This window comes from Eurosta solidaginis, chromosome 2 (genome assembly GCF_040869045.1).
Source record: "Eurosta solidaginis isolate ZX-2024a chromosome 2, ASM4086904v1, whole genome shotgun sequence".
NCBI lineage: Eukaryota > Metazoa > Arthropoda > Insecta > Diptera > Tephritidae > Eurosta > Eurosta solidaginis.
In genome coordinates, this window is record NC_090320.1 from 134,055,358 (window position 1) to 134,080,625 (window position 25,268).

The following is a 25,268-nucleotide window of genomic DNA, read 5'->3' on the forward strand; positions in this document are numbered from 1 at the left end:
TCCCGATTTTTGATATTTGATTTATGCGCGGAAATCCTTGTCTTTAATTTTGATTTTTTAGTCCGACATATACTTTATTGCATACGTGGGACCCGTCGCCGTTACATGGTATTTGGTATATTACGTCAGATTTCTCGTATTTTTCGATTTTGTCCTTTGTGTTGCTAAAAATTTGTTGTACGGTATTGTTATAAGTGAAGGCCGTTTGGAATTTTTCGTGGTCATACATATTGGAATGTTTTAGCCTGTTGGACAGTCCAGGGACATATACGGACGTTTTATATATTTTATTTCTATTATTGTTTATTCGATTGGTACTTGATTTTTCAAAATAATCACGGATATAACCTTTTATAAGATATATCGGAAAGTCGTTGTTTTTAAGTATTTTTACAATAATTTCTATATTTTTGTTATGGTATATTTCATCACTGGTGGTCAGCACTCTTCGAATAAAATTTTTTGCTGTGTTTACTATAGTCGATTTGCTGTGTTTTGAGTGGAAATTAATCAATCTGCCTGACGATGTGGGCTTTTTATACCAGTCAAAGTAAAGTTTTTTGTATTTTCTTATCACCAAAGTGTCTAAAAATGGTAACTGGCCATCCTTTTCAAATTTAATGGATAAACTTTATTGATTTGTTATAACTGTTCAAGTTCGTCAGCATATCCTCTACAGCATCAATTTTTACGATGGTGCACAGATCGTCGACGTATTTAGATAAAAAAGCGGGGTTTATAGGAGAGTCTTCCTCGAATTTACTCAGCAATTCTTCCATTACTAAGTCTGCAATGATAGGTGATGCTGGTGACCCCATTGGCATTTCCGACCGTTGTTCATATATTTTATTATTTGATTTGAAATATCGGTTTCCTTTAATGCAAAATTTCACAATTTCCAAAAACAATTCTTTGCTAATACTGGTATGGGCTTTTAATTGGTTCCATTTAGATGCTATAATATTCAAAGCATGGTCGACTGGAATGCTGGGAAACAAGGAAACCACATCGAATGAAATCAGACATTCATCGTCATCTATATAAGTATCTTTTACCTTGTTTTTGAATTCTACCGAATCTCTGACATTGTACTTCGAAGTTTTGGTTAGGTTTTTGAGGACATTAACAACATATTGGCATAACCTATAAGACGGGAAGTTGACAGACGAACATATAGGACGCAGGGGCACGTCTTCCTTAAGGATCTTGGGAAGACCATATAACTACGGAAGGCAGATTGATTAATTTCCACTCAAAACACAGCAAATCAACTATAGTAAACACAGTAAAAAATTTTATTCAAAGAGTGCTGACCACAGTGATGAAATATACCATAATAAAAATATAGAAATTATTGTAAAAATACTTAAAAACAACGACTTTCCGATATATCCTATAAAAGGTTATATCCGCGATTATTTTTAAAAATCAAGTACCAATCGAATAAACAATAATAGAAATAAAATATATAAAACGTCCGTATATGTCCCTGGACTGTCCAAAGGGCTAAAACAATCCAATATGTATGACCACGAAAAATTCCAAATGGCCTTCACTTACAACAATACCGTACAGCAAATTTTTAGAAACACAAAGGACAAAATCGAAAAATACGAGAAATCTGACGTAATATACCAAATACCATGTAACGGCGATGGGTCCCACGTATGCAATAAAGTATATGTCGGGACTACAAAATCAAAATTAAAGACAAGGATTTCCGCGCGTAAATCAAATATCAAAAATCGGGACCACGCTAATGATAATAAAACAGCTTTGACACAACATTGCAGAGTAACCGAGCACTCTCCAGATTTAAACAACGTAGAAGTAATTCAACAAGAGAGGCACTACAACAAAAGATACGCATTAGAAATGCTTCATATTATAAATACACCAAGAAATCAAAGAATAAATTTTAAGGCCGATGTAGAAGGCTGCGTGGCAACCTATCGTCGATTGATTACAACAACCACAATTTCTCGTGAGAAGAGTGTCGTCACAAACATGCTGTCCCAACTCTAATGTGCTGAGCGCTACTTATTGCTTGTTATTTAACGTATTGTTGTTTATGATAATCACGGTTCTTTAGATGTTTACCTTTTTTGTTTATTATTTTCCCTTTTACTTGATTATTTTAAGATTTGTTAAATTAGTCGATCAGGTGCACTCAAGAGTGTAAGTTCAAAATTATGGAATGTTGTTATGTTTTATGTGTTAACATGTTTTTGTTTTTATATGCCTTTCAGTCCTGAAGATGATTTCAGTATGAAATCGAAATACCGATCAAAACAAATTTGACAAATATACAATTTATATGTAAAATAAGCACTTTTGGTGTTTCAATTTACATGGTCTAGAGCTCGGAAAAAGTTTTTATAAAAATTTACAAAATAAAGGCTGTAATAGAATAAAAGTAATTAATTTTTTATTTCAAATAAAAGAATTAATTAATTTAGTAATTTATAAATATATACTTTTCGTTATAGCATTTCTCTAAAGTTTATCAAATTTATTTTAAAGCTTAGGCATTTCGCCTTCAAACGAGTATTAAATTTTTATAGAAATCAATACGTCTATCGAGTTTGGTACAAATTGGTAAAGCGGTTACTAAGATCAAACGTTTTAGCATAAATGGGCAGTGCCACTCCCCTTTTCCAAAATTCGTTGGCTGTTTAATCTTGAGCTCAAATAAAATTTCATTGAACCACTTTCAATAACTTTTAGTTATTAATAAAATAAATATTTGGCTTGTAAATTAAAAAACAAACATGTAAAATTTAACGATGAATTTTGAAGCACCTTGTTATTGTGGCACCACAAACGGACATTTGAGTTTTATAAGAGTATTGCCATTTAAAAAAACGTCTATCGATTTTGTTAGTTATTGATTACGTGACTACTTAGATACAACTTTTTATCATAAGTGGGAAGTGCCACGCTATCTTATCAAAATCATTAGTTTATCTTATTTAATGCTTAAATACGTCATTATAAGACAAATCTCATTTTATTTTTTTTTATTTTTTACTAAAAACATTTTGTTTTTGCATTTTTCTAAAAGTTTTCGAGTTTGACGAATTTTTTTGAAGCACCCTTTATCTGTGATATTTTGAGCTTTCACACACTAAAACTAAAAATAATCAGCTTTCATTTGCATTTTCAATTTTTAAAATATCTTCATTGGTTCAAAAGTTATGATTTTTGCAAAGAAAAAACTCAAAAGGCGCCACTGTGCAGCGCCCAAATACCACCATCCGCGCCTTGCAGGAACTGCAGATGGTGCTTACAAGCACCTCCCCGCAGAGCGGGCAGGATGTTTAAGCCGCCTCCTTCAGTATTTAGACGGTCACGCGCATACACTACCATCAGAAACGATATAATATAGAGACATTGCATAGACGAAAAATCGTGTGAGGCAAGCTTCACAAAATTCTAGTAGGTCACATTCACCACTTACCACAGCAGAATTTGTTAAACTACCACTGTCTGTATTTGTTATTTAATAATTATTTGTACACTTTTTATTCAGCTAATGTGTTCAGAATTTTAACTTTTACTCACTAAAACTCCAATCAGTGTACTTCTGTGCTTAAATTATGTTAAAGTTTTTGGTGTGGTGAAAGTGACCTACTAGAATTTTGTTACGCTCCGCTGATTTCCACCGAAGTTCGCGCATGCAATATCTTTATATTCAAAAATTTTTGCTACCATCGTCAATAATATATGGCAAACTGCAGTCAAGTTCTAACAACCAGCAACCGCGGACGCTCCTTTGTATATTTATATTCTATACTTTTATATATATTTACTTTGAGTTTATTTAAAATCTAAAGTTAAAGCTTTTAACAAAATTAAAACATACTTATTAAGTCAATTTCTATCGTGTTAAAGAAGTGAACACAACATTAAATATTAGAACGTTTGAAGAAAAGATAAAAACTAAACATAAACCTTTTTATTTAGTGTGAGTGTAGCGAAGAGAGGCCAGTTATTCAAGAAGGTTTATAGAAAACTTTGGCGATGTCACGTAACAGAGGTGTTATCAATGAAGAAAAAATTCGTGTGGACAGCGGAGGCGCAAGTGGCATTTGAGAAGCTTAAGACTTTGCTTACCTCGGCTCCGATTCTACAAATTCCAGATTTTCGAGAAAGTTTTACCGTCATTGTAATGCTAGCGATTTTGGAATAGGTGCGGTGTTAGTGCAAATATCGGAAGATGGCTTGGAAAAACCAGTCGCGTACGTGCCGAAAAAATTAAATACCTCACAGAGAAATTATAGCGGTACAGAGATAGCGGTTTCGATGTTACCTCGAGCTACAAGAGTTTGTAGTCATCACGGACCATTGGAGCCTACTTTGGTTGCTTCGACAGCAAAGTCTGCCCATAGAGGAATGAGTAAAACTATCAAACATATACGAAGGTATTTAGTTTGCCCAGGGTTAGTGGAACAAGTGAGAGAGTATGTTAGAAACTGTGAAACGTGCAAAGAGACTAAGGCCACTAATAGCACTTTACGACCGCCAATGGGAAGTCAAGCTATTTCTCTCCGCCCATTTCAGAGACTGTACGTCGATTTGCTTGGTCCATATCCAAGAAGTAGGAAAGGAAATATGGGCCTTTTGATTGTCGTGGACCACTTCAACGTCCACTTTTACGTCTTTTCCTATTAGACAATTTCTCTTAAAGGAAATATTCCATTCTTTGGGAGTACTGGAAACTTTATTTAGTGACAATGGTACACAATTTAAATCTAGCTGAATGCGTTTACAACCATTTCAACTATCGTAGGAGTGCGAGTTCGACTCCCACTCCCGGGAGAAAAGGCTTTGAAGAGATTTACAAGGTATAATCGAAACAGCTGTCGCCTTGTCCGTCCTGATGTCACGTTGTTTAAATTTTTCCCAAATTATTAAATTAAATCTACAAAGTTCAACGACTTGTTAGCGGAATATGGAATTAAGCATGTTTAACCGTCCTGTTCATGAATAATTTTTCTTTTTAGTTCGCATGGCTGGGTACACGGGTACCACAAGGCTGTTCATACGTGAGAACTACTAGTGGTACCTGGGTATCCCAGCCATGAGAACTAGTAATAAAAAACTAATTTTAGTAAAAAAAAAAATATATTTATAAAAAAACCATCTTTATGAAAGTATATTTGAAAAAATTTTCTCTCCTTTTTATAGAAAACTTATTCCCATAGGATGCCACAAATTTTTAACTTGTTTCTATTTGTAGATTACGTAAAAACGTGAGAACTACGAGTGGTACCTGGATATCCCAGCCATGAGAACTAGTAATAAAAAACTAATTTTAGTAATAAAAAACTGATTTATTAAAAAAACATCTTTATGAAAGTATATTTGAAAAAACTGTCTCTCCTTTTTGTTGAAAACTTATTTCCATACAATGCCACACAATTTTAACTCGTTTCTATTTGTAGATTATTTAAAAATTGCTTTTGAATATGCAAAAGGTACCCGTGTACCCATCTATGCACAGGACGGTTAAACCGCATTGTATTCCCCTCAAACAATGCATCCGAATGCGTTAATCGTTCGCCGATTGCAGGTATACGTGCCTACATCAAAAACGACCAAGCTCTTAGAAACTCCATCCATAATTCAATTAACTGCTTCCCGTATGAAGCTTGTAACGACAACCTGTCTCCATACTGGCTTGAATGAGTGGTAGCGTGTATATGTGTCTATGTGTTTATGTGTTTTATGTCCAGGCCCGTGCCTTAGCCGCATTGTTGCCGCTAACCTAATGACATCGCGTATTGACAACATTGTAGCTATAGTGAACACAATGTTGCAGCGGAAGCAAGATGTTGTGCATTTGCATCATATTGTTACCAGCAGTCACCATGTTGCTAACAGTCTAGCAGCATTGACGAAAGCTATGCACCAGTGTGTTTGTTTGGTTCTGGTGTATATGTGGATGTGTGTTAGTACAAGGCTATGAGCGTGTGAATCAGTGCACGGACCTTTAAAAAGAGAATGTTGGTAGGCGAAAAATTAAAATAGTGGTAGAAGTTGGTATATTTATTTTTCAAAGAAAACAATAGATACAATTTATATTTGTACAAAACAATTCATATTTTATTGTAAAACAAATAAAGCACATTTCACGGAAAGAACACTTAAAAAGAACATGTAAACAAAATAAAAAAAATCATGTAAATTTGTATACACATACTATGTACATAGCTTTTGACTATATGATACTTGCTTTTTCCTGTATTTTGAGCTTGAAATACTGAGGAAACTTTACCGATAGGTCTAATTACAACAACAATTTTCCAATGTACGAGTATTTTTTTGCCACAAAATAACCGACTTTGGCATGTTATCGTTTATTTAAAACTTTTTTTACTTTCGTTCAAAATTATTCATAAAAACTACTGACTACTACATTTCTTTCATAAACAAATTTATTTCTTATTTGAATTTGAGCACAAATTTTTCAAAATAAAAACCGAGTTCTCAACAATAAAGAATTGTCAGAAAAAACAAAAGAAAAGTCTAGTGCCATATGGGTGTTAATAAATACAAGGAACAAAATCACCTTCTACATATTCAAATTTTTTATAAAATCTTAATAATTCAATTGGTGGCTGAAATAAAGCCCGTCCGATACAATACTCTTTTATTAATATTTGATTGGAAATGCTTGAAATTTTTAGTCCATTACGCTTGGCGGTTTTTATGTCGTTCATTATAGAGAACGACCTTTCTGCGGATGCACTATTGTGAGGTAATATTGCTAAGGAGCATATTTGTTCACTCAGATTTTCTTCTATGAGACTCTCTTCAGTTCCCAATTTTATCCATCCTTTAAGAATATCGTCGGAAAATATCTTTTCTAGTTTTTCCTTATCATATAAAATTACTGATCGGCATTCCTTGTTAAGAATTTCCACGGAAGTCTTGTGAAATGGAAAAGCTTTAAGTAAGGGAACAATCGTTGTCATTTGACTAGATTGAATATTTTTTGCGTCAAAATATTCCAAAAAGGTGTAATTTTTGGTCTTTGAAATTGAATCGTTTCTTAACTTCCTTACAAAGGCAAATTTTGGTAGATTTTTGCGCTTCGGTGGTAGAAGTGGTAGGAAATAAAAATGGGCTAAAAAGTTGGTAGATCTACCAATGAAGTGGTAAAGTCCGTGCACTGGTGTGTAGGTGTTGGTTTGGTGGAGCGGTAAGCGTGTGAATGTATGAGTGCATGATTGTATGCACGTGTAGATGAAAAATAGGGGAAAGCCGAAAATAAAGTTTGGCATCTAATGGTAAAAACTTTCCGTTTCTGGGTAACGTTCCTTACCACGGCGGTGGGTATAAGAAGGGGAAAAATTAGTCAATGGGCCAAAGTCTTGTTTCAACAGTACCCAATATAAGTCAAGTGCAAGTGAGTAGTGATAGCCAAAATTGAAGCGCGCTTTTAAACGTAAGTGAAAAAGCATAGCAAGCATATTTTACGAGAGGTAAGGTCATGTCCAGTTTTGTGTTTTTTTGGTCCTGGCATGCTTGACGGGAGCTGGGTTTTCCACCTGGCCTATCTCCCAAGCGAGCCAAAAGAAAACTTATATGAACATTAGGGTGCGCCTTAGCTATATGGGAGAAAAAAATATAGCGTACAGGGCATAACACCCCCCCCCCCCCCCCAAAGTTGCATTCGAGTATAATATTATGTTCTGCAAAAAATTTTGGCGATTGGATAATGGGAAGACGTGGCGCAACGAGGGTTAAGTTTGCAAGATTCATAAAAAATTTAAAATCACAATATCTTCAGTATTATTGAACCGATTTTCAAAACTTTTTTGCTTTGGATAGGTAATTGAATTACCTTTCATTTGAGGTACCACTGCTGTGGGTGCAAAACCGTGTATGTGCAAAATTTCAAATTTTATTTTAAAAACAACCCTAGGCTACGCCATGCCAAGTCCTTCTGCGTAGTACATCCTTCTGCGAAGTTGAATTAGAGTATACATAATACATACCCAGACATACATAAATATTCATAATCAGGAGCCATATGCAGGCATTGCATTGACACACGAACCTACATGTATGTAGCTCGCACAGCGGTGGCTGGCAGCTTGCAACTAATCTGCTACCAATTCGACACCACGCTTAAGTACTTTTTATCCGTGCCGAACTTTGGTTTAGCCGAAGCCAAATCGTGTCGCGAAACACCTGAACAGGTCGTCGGTAAAAAACTACTTAAGCGCGGCCAAAATGTAGGCATTTAAGCAGTAGTGAAATAAGTGATAAAGTGTTTAATAAAAATAAAAACTAAAAAGTGTTTAAAATTAGTGCAAGCTCCAAAGTGTCCAAAGAGATCAAAAATTGGGTACCAAAGAGATCAAAAAATGTACCAAAAATCACTTTGGAGCTGCAAACTTGACTTATACAGACGTGATAATTATTTAGTTTATCAAGAAGTTTAAAGTGTGCTACCTCGTGTAATTTAAATAAGACAATTAAATTAAATTAAGTTAAAAATGCAAACCAGGACACAAGAAAAGTTATATCTCCTTGACTATGATGAAAGCCAAATTGTCGGTGCTAAGTTGCCATCCAACGAACAAGTTTTTCGTTTGCTTTTTTATAACCTTCGTAAAGTAAAATTAAGTCTCCGTGGTGCTGCTTACCTCGTTATTAAAGAAGTGGAAGTTTTTTGGGCTAAAGCACGAATACCAACGAAGAATTTGGACAAAAGTGTTTTAAACCTTGAAGGCTTGTATCAGGAAAGGAAGGGGTTGCTGAAGAGCTCTAATCGCCGGACAACAATGCAGGAAAATCGGGAGCAAAATTTTGTTGCAACTTTTAATAACCTTTTTGACATTGCCCACGCTGATGCCCTACAACTAATTACGATTGAGGAAGATAAATTATTTCTTCTAAGCCAAAGGCAGGAAGGGAGACCCGGTTCAATGATTGGTCCAGATCGCGTCTTGTTGGAAAAAGAAAAGAGGACACTCCTTCCCGAAGCTGTAGGAAAACGTAAAAGCGCCGAATATAACATCCATGGTAAGATATATAATGTAATACGGTTCGAGTTTGACGTTGTTTAGCGTAAAAATTTTAGTTTCACCATGTTTTTATTGTTTGTGTCAAGTGTGTTGCAAAAAGTATACATTTTTTTCTTTTTGTTTTGTTGTTTAATAGGCGAGTATAAAAATCCCGAATGCACGTTAACTGAAGATGAAAGTAGTGAAAATGAGCAAGATGATGAAGACTTATCCAAAGATTTCGACGATTTGCCGGGTCCCAGTAATGTAAAGAAAATTCGGGCGCGAATCAACTTTTTTACACCCGAGCTTGTCACAGTTCTGGATAAATGCAAAGTAAGTGATCGTGATGCGGTACGAATACTAATAGCAACTGCTAAAGCTTTAAAACATGACGCTAACGACCTTATTATAAACGGAACCTCCCTTCGACGATGTCGTTTTCGATATCGAGTTGAATCCGCCCAAAAAATTTATCGCGCCTTCAAAAACCAGGAAATAACTGCAGTGGTGGTTCATTGGGATGGTAAAATTTTACCATCTTTGATCAACTCAGAGAACGTTGATCGGCTACCGGTAGTGATATCATTCAATGGTACTGAACAATTGCTTGGAATCCCATCTATTTCTGCAGGCACGGGAAAGCAACAAGCGTCAGCCATATACAACTTGCTCAGCGAATGGGGCCTTCTTGAAAAAGTGCAAGCCCTCTGCTGCGATACTACAGCGTCCAATATGGGACTTTTACAAGGGGCGTGTATAATTTTAGAGCAAAAATTAGAGAGAGACCTTTTATATTTACCCTGCCGACATCACATTCTGGAAATAATTTTGCGGAGCATGTTTGAACAAAAAATGCAAGTGTCTTCTGGTCATGGTGTTCAAATATTTCACAGATTTAAACAGAGTTGGCAGAAAATAAATCAAATGAATTTCAAATGTGGTGTTGAGGATAACTATGTGAAAGATACACTTGTGGATGCATCAGAAATTATAGAATTCGGCTTGCAGAATCTCAATGAAAATCAACCACGAGAGGATTATAAAGAATTACTCCAGCTAGTTGTAGTTTTTCTTGGTGGTACGACCCACAAATCAACAATGACATAAAAAAAACGTATGGTGACCGCCTTGAAAAATGTTAACGATACCGAGGAAAACAAGTTGATAGTACCTTCACAGGATTATAGCCTATATTCCGAAAAAAGTATTGAAGACTTCATTTCACAAAAAACCAAAACTTTCTTTAAAAGATTCGGTATACCAACAGATTTTTTAGCAAAAAATCCTGTAGAATGGAAAGATGAGTCGTCTTACAATATCGGATTAAACATAGTTAATAAAATAAATGTTGTTAATGATACGGCAGAAAGAGCATTAAAGCTTATGGAAGATTTTAATAACGTACTTTCAAAAAATGAGGAAGAAAAGCAATTTATTGTTCAAAATGTAGCTGCTTATAGGAAACTTTACCCTGACGCAAAAAAGTCGACACTTTTGCAATAATAGCATTAATGTACTATGTGTAAATGCCTATATGTATAAAAAAATTTATGAACAAAATAAATTTATTAAACTCGCTATTCTCTTTCAAAATGCAAATACCTTTTCTTATAAATTTTAGAAATAAAATCACTCACAAAATTACCACTGTAGTATTATTGGTTTATATTGCAATTTTTATGAATCTTGCAAACTTAACCCTCGTTGCGCCACGTCTTCCCATTATCCAATGGCCAAAATTTTTTGCAGAACATAATATTATACTCTAATGCAACTTCGCAGAAGGATGAACTACATTGCACATACGCGGTTTTGCACCCACAGCAGTGGTACCTCAAATGAAATGCAATTCAATTACCTATCCAATGCAAAAAAAGTTTTGAAAATCGGGTCAATAGTACTGAAGATATTGTGATTTTAAAAAAAATTTTATGAATCTTGCAAACTTAACACTCGTTGCGCCACGTCTTCCCATAATCCAATCGCCAAAATTTTTTGTAGAACATAATATTATACTCTAATGCAACTTTTGGGGGGGTGTTATGCCCCATAGTTCAAAGTCAAAAAATAAGGCGCACCCTAATGAACATATACACGAAGATGGGTATATGACTATGCAGACATAATTAATTAATTAAATTAAAATTAAATTAATTACATTAAATAGATTTTCTGTTATATTTAATTTGTTTCTGTTATATTTAATTTCAGGACACAATTTAGTTTGGTTTGGAGAATACCCATTGGGCACGGTTCTTGGCAACATACCGCCCGGCAACAACTACATCATCGTTTTATAATGGCGACATAAAGCCCGGCAACAACCACATCATCTTTACTAGACTGGCGGCGCAACGCCAACCACGCCCATCGCATATTTCTTTAGTTTGACGACATACCGCCCAGCAACAACTACATCATCTTGGCTACATACCGCCCAACAACAATTACCACGCATCCACAAGCACCACACTACGTTTTTATTTATCGGCGCACACCACAACTACAAAAGAAATGCAAGAAAGAGGTAATATCAATAATAGCATTTTTCACCGGCGGCATTGGACCGCAGCAACAACAGCAACAACAGCCACGACACCACATACACCAAAAATCCATTACGATTTTGGCAAAGCGGACAATACGAGAAACTACAATAGAGAAAAACACTGGCAACAACCACAACAAAGCTGGTATCAACATTTGTATATTTTTGGGCTAAGTTCGCATATTTTGGTAACGCAAGCAACAACAAACACCGGCGGAGGGAGGAGCTTTTCCGTCATTACAGTGGATGATAATATTGTTTTTTATATATTTTTTTTTATATTATTACAATTATTATTTAAATATTGTCATAAGGGGCATAATTAGTTGGTAGGAAATGGGCAAAAGGGAACATTCTATTTCCGGGGCCAAGAAGTTCGTCATTCGAAAATATATAATTTTTCGGTTTCACGTTAACACCATATTTTATAAGTTAATGGTGGTACTTTTGCCTACATTTTTTTCCTTTTGTTTCTTCGTTTTCTTCTTTTTTCATTTTTCTTCTTCAGTTTGACATTTAATTTTTCTTGATATTTTGATATCTCTATCTTCTACCATATACACATTGTTTTCGCACATTTTTTCTGCTACCTATGGTACTACTAACTAAAAATTTTCAAATTTTGGATTTTTGCCTTTTTTTATTTTTTTGTACTTACTTTTTTATGACTAGTGACAAAATTAATTCCAACATACCTTTTTATTAGCTTCACAACCCGAGATTATACATGATTGTGTGCCTTCAGCACTAAAGACATTTTTTGTAGAATTCATATTTTTTTTAATCTTTGCATTTTATCAGCACGCTAGTAGTCTTGATACTACCAAAGCACTCTTTACCAAACCAGCGAGTGATCTTGGCTGAGTGATTGAGGGTGGCTACTGTGAGCGTGGCCTGTAAATATGTATGCATGTTAAAAGTATTTTTTCCAGCATTTTTCAGCAAAACCACTCAACTGCAGCGGCGCCCGTTGGAGAACGAGATACTGGTAAGTGCATCTCGAATGATTATATGCGTCTGTATGTACATATATTGATTAAGATTCCTAATTTTGAAAAAAAATAGAGTAGAAATTTGCAAAGTAAAGCAACAACGAACATATTTACCTATGTCCACACATGTATTCATACCTGCACACATTTTGCTTACATAAAATAAAAATAAATGTAAGGCGCGATAACCTCCGAAGAGATCTAAGGCCGAGCTTCTCTTCCAATTTGCGTCGTGCTCCTCTTGATTTTCCCTACAAATTGGCCGGACGGGACCTACATGTTTTATGCCGACTCCGAACGGCATCTGCAAGGCAGATGAGTTTTCACTGAGAGCTTTTCATGGCAGAAATACACCCGGAGCGTTTGCCAAACACTGCCGAGGGGCGACCCCGCTTAGAAAAATTTTCTTCTAATTGAAAAACCTTATTTCTAAAATTTTGATGTTGCTTTGCCCGGGGTGCGAACCCAGGGCATAGGGTGTGATAGGCGGAGCATGCTACCATCACACCACGGTGGCCGCCATACTCTTTTTTATATAACTGCATACCTTTTATATGTTTTTATACCTTTCATGAAAATGAAATGGTATATTAATTTCGTCACGAAACCCAAAATTGTAAGTCCTTAAAAGAAAATAGATAGACCCACCATTAAGTATACCGAAATAATCAGGTTGAAGAGCTGAGTTGATTTAGCCATGTCCGTCTGTTCGTCTGTCTGTTTGTATCCAAACTAATCCCTCAATTTTTGAGATATCTTGATAAAATTTCGTGAGCGGGTGTATTTGGGTGTCCGATTAGACATTTGTCGGAACCGGCCGGATCGGGCCACTATAGCATATATCCTCCATACAACCGATTTTTCAGAAAAAGAGGATTTTTGTAATATCTTACTCAATTTAACAGATTGAAGCTTCAAACTTCACCATATGCTTTCGTATATTGAACATATTGTTGCCTGAAAAAATTGATGATATTGGTCGTATATATAGTATATATCCCCCACAACCGATTGTTCAGATAAGAAACTTTACGTAATTACTGCCCTATTTTAAGAGCTAGAGGCTTCACATTTCAACGAATGCTTACATATATAGCATATATTGTTGTCTGAAAACATCATACAGATCGGTGGTATATATAGTATATATATGGTGGTATATATAGTATATATATATATTATATATATATATTTTCGCAATTTTAGCCCCATTTTAACAGCTAGAATATGGCATATATTGTTGTCTGAAAAAATCATAGAGATCGGTTGTATATATATTTTATATCTCATACAACCGATTGTTCAGATAAGGAACTTTTCGCAATTTCTACCCCATTTTAACAGCTATAAGCTTCAAATTTCACCGATTGCTTACATATATAGTATATATTGTTGCGTCAAAAAATCATAGAGATCGGTGATATATATAATATATATATGATGGTATATATAGTATATATATATAGCATATATATATTTTTTTTTGTGATTTCGGCCCCATTTTAACATTTAGAAGCTTCAAATTTCACCAAATGATTACATGTATAGCATATATTGATGTCTGAAAAAATCATTGAGATCGGTGGTATACATAGTATATATCTCATACAACCGATTGTTCAGATAAGAAACTTTGCGCAATTTCTGCCCCGTTTTAACAGCTAGAAGCTTCAAATTTCACCAAATGCTTACGTATATAGCATAAATTGTTGTCTGAAAAAATCATAGAGATCGGTCGTATATATATTATATACTTCATATAAACTGTCATTTTTGCCCCTTTTTTACGGATAGAAGCTTCAAAATTCATCAAATTTCATCAAAAAGTTAGGCTTACGTCATATATTTTTGAAATACGTGATTCGTAGTCATAGTTTTTACACGCAGACCACAAAAAACCTGAAATTTTGCCTCCTCACACAAAGTACCTACCTATTTTTTATTTTATATTTATCTTAAAAATCGTTTAGATATGTTCAAATTTCACCAAATGTTTACGTGTATAGCATATATTGTTGTTTGAAAAAATCATAGAGACCGGTGGTATATATAATCTCATACAACCGATTGTTCAGATAAGAAACTTTGCGCAATTTCTTCCCCATTTTAACAGCTAGCAGCTTCAAATTTCACCAAATGCTTAATTGTATAGTATATATTGTTGTCTGAAAAAATCATTGAGATCGGTGGTATATATAGTATAAATCTCACACAACCGATTGTTCAGATAAGAAACTTTGCGCAATTTCTGGCCCATTTTAACAGCTAGAAGCTTCAAATTTCACCAAATGCTTACGTGTATAGTATATATTGTTGTCTGAAAAAATCATTGAGATCGGTGGTATATATAGAATATATCTCATACAACCGATTGTTCAGACAAGAAACTTTGCGCAATTTCTGCCCCATTTTAACAGCTAGAAGCTTCAAATTTCACTAAATGCTTACGTGTATAGTATATATTGTTGTCTGAAAAAATCATAGAGATCGGTGGTACATATATTATATACCCCATATAAGCTGTATTTTTTTGCCCCTTTTTTACGGCTAGAAGCTTCAAAATTCATAAAATTTCATCAAATAGTTACGTTTACGTCATATATTTTTGAAATACGTGATTCGTAGTCATAGTTTTTACGCGCAGACCACAAAAAACCTGAAACTTTGCATCCTCACACAAAGTACCTACCTATTTTTTATTTTATATTTATCTTAAAAATCTTTTAGATATGTTCAAATTTCACCAAATGTTTACGTGTATTGCATATATTGTTGTATGAAAAAATCATAGAGACCGATGGTATATATAATCTCATACAACCGATTGTTCAGATAAGAAACTTTGCGCAATTTCTTCCCTATTTTAACAGCTAGAAGCTTCAAATTTCACCAAATGCTTACGTGTATAGTATATATTGTTGTCTGAGAAAATCATTGAGATCGGTGGTATATATAGTATATATCTCATACAACCGATTGTTCAGATAAGAAACTTTGCGCAATTTCTGCCCCATTTTAACAGCTAGAAGCTTCAAATTTCACCAAATGCTTACGTATATAGCATATATTGTTGTCTGAAAAAATCATAGAGATCGGTGGTACATATATTATATACCCCATATAAACTTTATTTTTTTGCCCCTTTTTTACGGATAGAAGCTTCAAAATTCATCAAATTTCATCAAATAGTTACGTTTACGTCACATATTTTTGAAATACGTGATTCGTAGTCATAGTTTTTACACGCAGACCACAAAAACCCTGGAACTTTGCATCCTCACACGAAGTACCTACCTAATTTTTATTTTATATTTATCTTAAAAATCGTTTAGATATGTTCAAATTTTTTATGTTATATTTATCTTAAAATTCGTTTAGATATGTTCAAATTTCACCAAATATTTACGTGTATAGCATATATTGTTGTCTGAAAAAATCATAGAGCCCGGTGGTATATATAATATCATACAACCGATTGTTCAAATAAGAAACTTTGCGCAATTTCTTCCCCATTTTAACAGCTAGAAGCTTCAAATTTCACCAAATGCTTACATGTATAGTATATATTGTTGTCTGAAAAAATCATTGAGATCGGTGGTACATATATTATATACCCCAAAAATTCAAAATTCATAACATTTCATCAAATGGTTACGTTTACGTCATATATTGTTGAAATACGTGATTCGTAGTCATAGTTTTTACACGCAGACCACAAAAAACCTGAAATTTTGCATCCTCACACAAAGTACCTACCTATTTTTTATATTATATTTATCTTAGAAATCGTTTAGGTATGTAGATCTGTTCACTATATATTTCTTATCTTATACATTAGATTATTCGGAGATTACGAACGGGATAAGATTATTGTTCAGCCCCATTCATGAAAGGTATGAAGTCACAGTCCCGTCCTTACTTGTTTTTTTAATGACCTACTTTTGCTTTGTATTAAATTGATTTTGGATATTGCTTGTGCATTTGCAGTAGGTCGGAGATCAGGTTTCTTGGATTTTTCTTTGTTTGCTCTTATATTATATTTTGCTTGAATTTTTTTTGCATTCTATAATATAGATAGCTCTAGGGTATAGTTCTAAGCAAAATTAAATTTTTAATAAAATTTAAAAATGTTTGGACGAAAACGTAGCTTTTAATAATGCCGGCCAGGTTTTAACTTTTGGTGTAGATGCTGCGCTTGCGCGTGGTATGGTTACGCGGAGGTCGGTATTAGGGAAATGACTGAGTGACAGGGGGTGGAGCAATGTCAGCTTTGGGGGCACTGTAAGTAAGCAGAAGTCAGCACAGTACCAATGGTGCGGTGCAAGTTGCACTGCAGAGGGAGGGTAGACTCCGCCTGACAGGAAAGGCCTTCATCTTTTTCTTCCCCTTATGCTTTCCCACTTCTAAGTTTTACCCCTATTTCTATCTTTTTCAGCTTTTTTTTTCCTTTCAATACACATGCAGGTATGAACCCCTTTATGTTCATGTGGCTGCGGGTAAGGTCGGTTGTCGATAGTGAATTATAACGCAAATACCTATCTTTGTAGACTTAACCCCACGGTGTCAAACACGGATCTACTGCATGATCAAAGGCCCAAACTATCGGCTCCATGTTGCCTTCTCTCAACACTCCTTTGCCGAATCGTTCGGTACCAATTTGCTTGTAATCGGGCGATTCAATTACAAGTCCTTATCTTGGCAAGGTAGGAGTGTATCAAGCTCCAGCCATTTTATATTTAACGGCATCCGGTTGTTAGGCAACTCCACCCCGGATCATAGTACGTTCTTCTCTGCTCACAAGTAATACCCCGCCCAAGACGACGAGCTAGCCTGGGATCGCAAGCATACCTACTTGCCGCCTCTCCTCACCACCCAAAGAGTCAGCCACGTAACAAGCTTTATTTGATATTAGTATGTCAGCCTATGGGCCCAATACCGCTTATTAAAGGATTTGGGTTACTGGAAGAATCCACTATTTCTATCAGAAAATCAGATAAAACCATCTTATTGAGAAGTGACATTCAGAACGAAATGACAAAAGCCTATGACCGAAACACCAAACAATACAACCTTCGCTCAAAGCCAATTTCTTTTCAACCGGGACAAGAAGTTTTCAGACGCAATTTTTCTCAAAGTGATTTCTCCAAAAATTTCAATACTAAGTTTGATCCAAAGTTTATAAAAAGCCGTCTGAAAGAAAAAATAGGCAATCACTACTACTTATTGGACGATTTAACAGATCGAACGATAGGTACCTTTCATGCTTACGACATTCGAAAATAACGTTTCAATTCCGACAAACGTTCTTACTAAAAGAGTGCAGGTTATCCGGTTTTGTAACATCTACTTTAATTTAGACTTTATAAATTATTAAATTGTGACTCGGTAGCCTAATAGTTTGGTTATTTTTAAACAAAATCTTTTACATAAGTTTTCCCCTGCATGACCGTGCTGGAAAATTAGTCGCATGTGATAAATTTTTGTTTGATAAAGGAAGACTGGGTGCTACCCACAAACTGTCTTACCCACCATCGTTGCTTTTGACATTTAAGATATGACAGCCTAAGGGTGTGTGCGAGTTGACCTAAATTTCTACCTAAATAGAGAAAAAACCTAAATCACTGGAAACTGTCGGTAACGCAGTGCAAAATAAAAATTTAGACTTTTTATGAGCATACTTTTCAACGTAAATTCAAATGTCATATTTCAAAAACAAAAATATTGATTTTTCTATATTGTATATGCAAATAAATGGCTCTTGCCCATTCAATTTACATAAATAAATCATAGGTCATAGAGCGATGATCCCGGCTGTGATTAAGGTCCGATCGATTGTACGTCATGGTGAGCTCAATTTTGTTCAAGCTGATGTTGGCGACACAAGAATTGAATCCTTCTCAAATATGGACCGCAATCTGAACATTTTTGGCAGCCAAGTGCACTAATTGGCCTAAAGAAATTATTGGAGGCGTACCAACATCACAGTATTGAATTCTAGATTGTGAAAAAGGTCATTGTGCACGTGCTCCACTATGTCCGAAAAAAAGCCTTATAAAACGTAGTGGCTCTACATTTTCTTGAACTGCTATCTTGGGATAGGTACTTACCGCGGACCCTAATTGACCTCTGTTCTTTTTAAGCGTGAAAACGCATCAAAAATACCAAATTTCCCGTATTGTTATTATTTTCTTAGCAGAAATAAACAATTTAGGTTTTCGAATCAACTCGCACAGTTTTGTATATTTTTGCACATGCCTTTATTGGAAACTTTATTTAACTCCAAAGTGGTATTAATACACAAATCGGCTTGTTAAAAATACTTCACTTTATTTAAAAGTTTATTTAAATATCTATCTTTAATGTTTTCCAAATTATATTGTAAAATTATCTTTTTAGGCACCACCACTTATAGCAAAGTCTCAAATTATCATTGCCGAGCCAACCAAGCGCTGGGTTGCATTCGGTCAACTCGTACATGAACAGCTGATGCATGTTTGATGTGGTGTGTTTGAGTTTAGGCCGCCGTTACATCACCTTCCTTTGGAAAGAAGAGGTCGGCAGAGTGATACATTTTTGCTGGCTTCTTCTTACCTGACATTATTTGATTGAATAATGTTACATTTATGAACTCAAACAAAACTTATCTTCTAGTTTATACAAAAATTTATAAACTTATTTAATATGTAGAGTAGTTTCAGTTAATGATGAAATTTACTTATACATGTTATTGAAGTTGTTTAAAGTTTTAATTACTGGTGATTAAATGTCTATGTACAATGTAATTGAAAGTTTTGCATTGCAATATGCAAATAATATAGTTATGGTATATTTATACAATTTTGGTATAAGTATTCAGTTTCAATTCATTACTGAGATTATTTTGTAAAGTTTTAAGTATTATAAATTATAATATAGTATTTTCGTTGTAACACAACATTTATCTGGAGTGTATAGTTTAACATATGTTTGCCTTATGTTTAAGTATGTAAATATAATTATTTGTGTTTCTCTCTTTGTTACGTAAGAAAGACTTTTTTCGGTTTTTTTTTTTAAGCAAAACTTATAATGATAATTTGATATGCAAATGTATATAAATAATATAATTTGTTTGAAATTTCAGATTTTTGGATTTATATAATTCATCATTAAATCGCATATGTTTATGGTTTAGCTTTTGTGTGGAATTTTATTTTAGCTACTAAGTCGCATGTTTACATCTTATATTTATTTGTAAATTAGATACATAACAAGTTTTTTTTTTTAACATTGTATAGAAATGCGTTTAAAATAAGTTATTATGTAAATATTACCATTCTAAATTTGTAACTTGTATTAGTAAATAAAATGTGAGTTGCCTAAAGATTTATTGTACTTTTTGTACACGGTTTTTGTGAAAAGTTTTTAATTTTTTCTTTTGTTTTTGTTTTTGTTTCTGCGCAGCTATGGCAGGTTGTCTGAAAAATTTTCTACTTACTATTCTAAAAACAAAATACAATTTTTCAAATTTAGAAAAATTAAAAAATTACAATAATTAGAAAAAAAATTATTGTTCTGGCCTTGAGCTCGAATCGAACCTTGAATCATTTTTTCTTTTCTTTATCAAAAACTTTTACATTCGTCCCATCTATTTCTTTAACTACGTACGGCCCCTGATATATACTTGCATGTTTATCGCGCGGTTCTTTTTGTATTAGAACCTTATCATTTACGCAAATTTTTGACGGACAGGCATGTTTGTCATAATAATATTTATTTCGAACTTTATGTTTGTTTAAAAGTTCTTGCGCTAATATATGTGATTTTTGCATGCGGTATTTCGACACTTTCGCGTAATTCTCTACATCATAAATTGGATCAACTTTTGCTTTTTGAAGTTCACTAGGTAAAATGGGTTTTTTACCGAATGCTAATTCGAACGGTGTAAATTTATTATCAAAAACTTTATTCGAAGTGGTATTGTGAAAGAACGTGAAAAAGTTCAAGTAAATATCCCAGTCCGACAACGTGTCATTAAGGTATGCGCGCAAGTATTCGTTAAATACTCGATGGTTTCGTTCGATTGAACCTAACGTTTCATGATGATACAAGGTGTTGGTGTTAACACTAGCTTTTCTTTAGTTTTTGGTTTAACTTTATTTAATAGGCAGTGTTGGCAATTTTTCACAAATTTCGCAATGTCTCGGGTCATATTTTTCCAATAAAATTTAGTATGAACTTTTGCGTACAGCTTTTTAACACCGCAATGTCCACCTGAGATGGCATCGTTGTGATAAATTGACATAATTTTGAGTTTTTTGTCTTCCGTTGCTATGATCTCTACCGGGTCGGTCAGTATTATCTCTAACGTCTTTAATATTTTGTTTCCACTTTGTTTTAACTTTAATATATCATCTTTTGGCCATTCTATCTTATTAATACCGTGATTGTCGGTTTCGGATTGTAACCTCGAAAGAAACTCGTCTAGATTTGTTATTTCGTTAGCAATCTCAGTATTAACTAGTTCAAATTTTTTATGTTTGATATGCGCGTGAATTTGTAATTTTGAAATTTTAGTTTTCTCATCATAGAAAATTGTGGGTCTAATACGTGGAATTTTATTAGAAAATGTAAATGAAAATTTGTCATAAACCTTGACTGTCTGTATTATATTGTAACGAATTTACTTGCAATCCTCTTATTTGCCCTTTTTGCTAAGTTCGAATCATTAAACTGTTGAATAAATAACTCCAATATGTAATAATGCAAAATGGTCTTTATTAAAGTACAATAACACTCAAACAACGAAGAGCTTGCTTAATAACCAAACTGATTGGTAGCTCAAATGAAACTCTACTATTCAAAATAATACTGCTCTTGATCGCTAGATAGCGTCTTAATCGAAATCTCAAATCAAACTGAATTCCAGCGCCTCTACAATTGCCGGCTTTTATACTCTCGGATTTCAACGTTCGCATCTTCTAGGCGCTTCCAGAATCTACTAGTCCAGCAGCTCTCAAACTTCTCAGCTGTAACTACAATTGTATGATTTTTTTCTCATTGCATACTTTCAGGAGTATCTCAGATATATGCATATATTTGTGTATTGACTCTCCGCTGCTCGTATACGTACATGGTACATATGTGTAGACGCAATTATTGTTTCGTTTATGTAGATACATAATGATTGATCTATGGATGTGAATTCACGTCACTGCTTAGCATCGGCTTAGAGACGATGGCATCACCCCTTAGCTTTGCTAATATTCGTAACACTGCCCTTCACCTAAGTCTGATCGTCCCGATCAGACAAATCTCTCGATTTAAACGCTACTAACCTCTCCAAATGTACCACTTTCATTTTGGTTCGTGGTTTGGTAGTGGTTTGTATGCGGTACATTACATCGTTGATCTGTTGTACAACTTTGTAGGGGCCTTCCCAGTTACACTGCAGTTTCGGGGACAAACCTTTTTTTCGTTGTGGGTTGTATAGCAGCACCAAATCTCCTTCCTGAAACCCTTCCGAATTAATTGCTTTATCGTACCTCGCTTTCATCTTGTCACTCATAATCTTTACTCGTTGCCTTACCAGATCGTGTATCTCTCTCAACTCTTCTTCCAAGACACCAGTGGATTTCTTGACATTCCTCTCCGCATCGGCATCTATCTCATACTTCAAATCAGCTGGCAGTCGAAGGTCACTGCCAAAAATTACGTTTGCGGGAGTTTGGCCCGTTGTGTCATGTACTGCCGATCGGTAGGCCAGAATAATGATATGTGTGTATCCCAGTCCTTATGGTACTTCTCTACTACTTTCCTTAAATGCTCCTCCAATGTTCTATTGAAACGTTCCACCATACCATCGGACTGAGGATGCAATGCAGTTGTCCGCATTTTTCGAATGCCCAACTTCTTGCACATTTCTTGGAACACAGCTGATTCAAAATTCCTGCCATGGTCAGAATATAACTCCATTGGTACACCATACCTTGCAACCCATTCGTTTTTAACCACTTCTGCTACTGTTTCTGCTTCTCGGTTTGGGATCTGGCCATTTACTGAAATAATCCATAACCACCAGTACGTATTTGTTTCCGCGGTTGCTAGTAGGAAATGGACCTGCGACATCCATGGCGATCCTTTCAAATGATGCACCTGAAATATATTGCTTCATCTGGCCATGACTTCGGGGTTTGGGTCCTTTCGCTCTGTTGCATACCTCGCAGTTGGCAATCCACTCGGTGACCGACTGACGGCAACCAACCAAATAGAATCTCTGCTTAATTTTCTCGAGTGTCTTCGTGATTTCAAGATGACCTCCACTTGGACCATTGTGCAGCTCACTGAGCACGCCAGGAATCCTCTTTCTGGGAACAACTATCAGTTTCTACTTGCATTGACCATCCTCACTCTCCCATACTCGATGCAAGCAACCGGATATCAATTCTAAACTGTTCCACTATGCCCAATATGACTTCACAATGGGACTCTCTGCTGACATCTCCTCTCTGCTTGGTCTTTCGTTTCGTTCGAGCCTTTGCATAACATGTGACAGATCTGTATCTTCTAGCTGACACTTTCTTAGTTGTGCCTTGTCCCATTCATCCGTACACTTTATAGTTATTAGCCGGACATCTATAATGTCTTCTTTAGCCTCGGCCTTTGAACAGTGCTTGCATTCCAAACTACATGGTCTTCGTGACATTGCATCGGCATTTCCATGGGTACTACCTTTTCGATGCTCAATGGAAAAGTCATAGCTTTGTAGTCGCTCGATCCACCGTGCCAATTGTCCTTCTGGATTACGGAACTGCAGAAGCCATTTCAACGCTGCGTGATCTGTCCTGACACGGAATCGCTGGCCGTAGAGGTATTTGTGAAAATGTTTAATGCACTCTACCAATGCCAACAGCTCTCCGCGTAACACAGTAGTTCCTCTCTGGTTTTCCAATCGAACGGCTGTAATATGCAACTACCTTCTCCTGTCCATCGACCAGTTGTGATAAAACGCCTCCTATAGTATATCCACTCGCATCTGTATCTAGAATAAATGTTGCTCCTGGAATCGGATATGCTAACATTGGGGCAGTGCACAAACGCTCCTTCAATGTTTGGAAAACCACTACTTGCTCCTTCTTCCATTCAAAAGCTTTGTTTTTTCTTATAAGCTCATGGAGGCTATGGGCTACGCTGGAAAAATTTGGTACAAATCGGCGGTAATATGTGCACAGCGCAAGGAAACTTCTCAATTCATGCAGATTCTGTGGTCTTGGCCAATCCTTTACTGCCTCTATCTTTTCATTCGCTGTACGGATACCTTCTGTCGTTACCTTATGACCCAAATAATTTACTTCCTTTTTAAACAGCGCACAATTTTTGGGACTTAACTACAGACCAGCGCCAGCTATTCTCTGGAAAACTGCATCTAAGTTCTTAAGATGTTCATCAAAATTCATGCCCAATACGATGATGTCGTCCAGGTACACCAAGCATGTTTTCCAATGTAGTCCTTTCAATACCTGATCCATGAGTCTCTCGAAAGTAGCTGGTGCATTATATAGTCCAAAGGGCATTACTGTAAATTGCCAAAGACTATCTCCGACGCTGAAGGCTGTTTTCTCTTTGTCTTCCTCCTTCACCTCCACTTGCCAGTAGCCGCTTTTCAAGTCCAGTGTGGAAAACCATTCCGTACCAGATAGCGAGTCCAGAGTGTAGTCAATTCTTGGCAATGGGTGGCTATCCTTTTTCATAACGTCATTCAACTTCCGGTAAACCACGCAAAACCTCATTTTTCCATCCTTCTTCTTTACAAGTACTACCGGTGAGCTCCAGGGACTAGCTGATGGTTCGATGACGCCGCTGTCGCTCATTTCTTGTATAATTTGACTTACAACTTCCCGCTCCGCCAGTGGAACACTACGTGGAGCTTGACGTATCGGCCTCGCGTCTCCAGTGTCAATTTGATGTTTCACAACATTGGTGCGGCCTGATTTGGAACCATTCTGGTCAAATATGTTTTGCGTAGTTTAGGAGCAGTTGCTTTGCCTTACTCTGAAAATCTTCCTCTAGCCCCTCCGTCCATGCCGTGATGTCATTTGAAAGATCAGTATTACTAGACGAAACGTGTTCCTGGAGCTGTTCACAGTTAATAATTACTTCAGCCTCTTGGCATCTTCCCAAAATAGCTCCTTTGGTCAGTTTGAGTGGTGACTTGAACTCATTGAGTACTCTTACCGGAATACGTCCATCTTGTTTTGTCATAGCCAGGATTTTCCTACAAGTATGTTCGGTGCTGATTTGTTTGCTGCTTCGACAACCCACAATTTCTTTGTCCCACAATCTCCATCAACCTTTGCCCAGATGACTGCTTCTGATTTTGGTGGTATTTGCTGACTCTCTTCCACCAGCACTCATTTACTGCTGTAGCCTCTCTCGTAGCCGAAATTAAGTGGCACATCCATGTTCTTATATCGCATAGTCTTGCTTTGCATATCGATTTTGATGCCTTGGTTGATTAAGAAGTCCACTCCAATTATGATTTCATCAACAATACCTGCCACTATAAAATTGTGTAATACCGTGACGTTCCCAATTGCTACTTCATATTCTACTTCTCCAATTACCTGGGTGTCCTCTCCCGTGGCTGTACGTAATTTTGCTCCATGCAATGGTCTTATCTGTTTGTTGACTAGATCTGATCGAATGAGGGAATGGGATGCACCGTTATCT

The 25,268-nt window shown here is 35.6% G+C and overlaps 1 protein-coding gene and 1 long non-coding RNA gene across 9 annotated transcripts in view; one reads left to right on the top strand and one right to left on the bottom strand.

The window, feature by feature from the left end:
- Positions 1-19,660, top strand: part of LOC137240239 (uncharacterized) — a 31,995-nt gene extending 12,335 nt beyond the window's left edge. For both annotated transcript variants that reach the window (XR_010949646.1, XR_010949645.1), the window contains exons 3-4: positions 11,235-12,559; positions 16,402-19,660. This is a non-coding gene — a long non-coding RNA (uncharacterized lncRNA). The remainder of the gene's footprint in view (positions 1-11,234; positions 12,560-16,401) is intronic.
- Positions 1-25,268, bottom strand: part of hgo (homogentisate 1,2-dioxygenase) — a 1,123,318-nt gene that overhangs the window by 151,873 nt on the left and 946,177 nt on the right. The window lies entirely within an intron of this gene.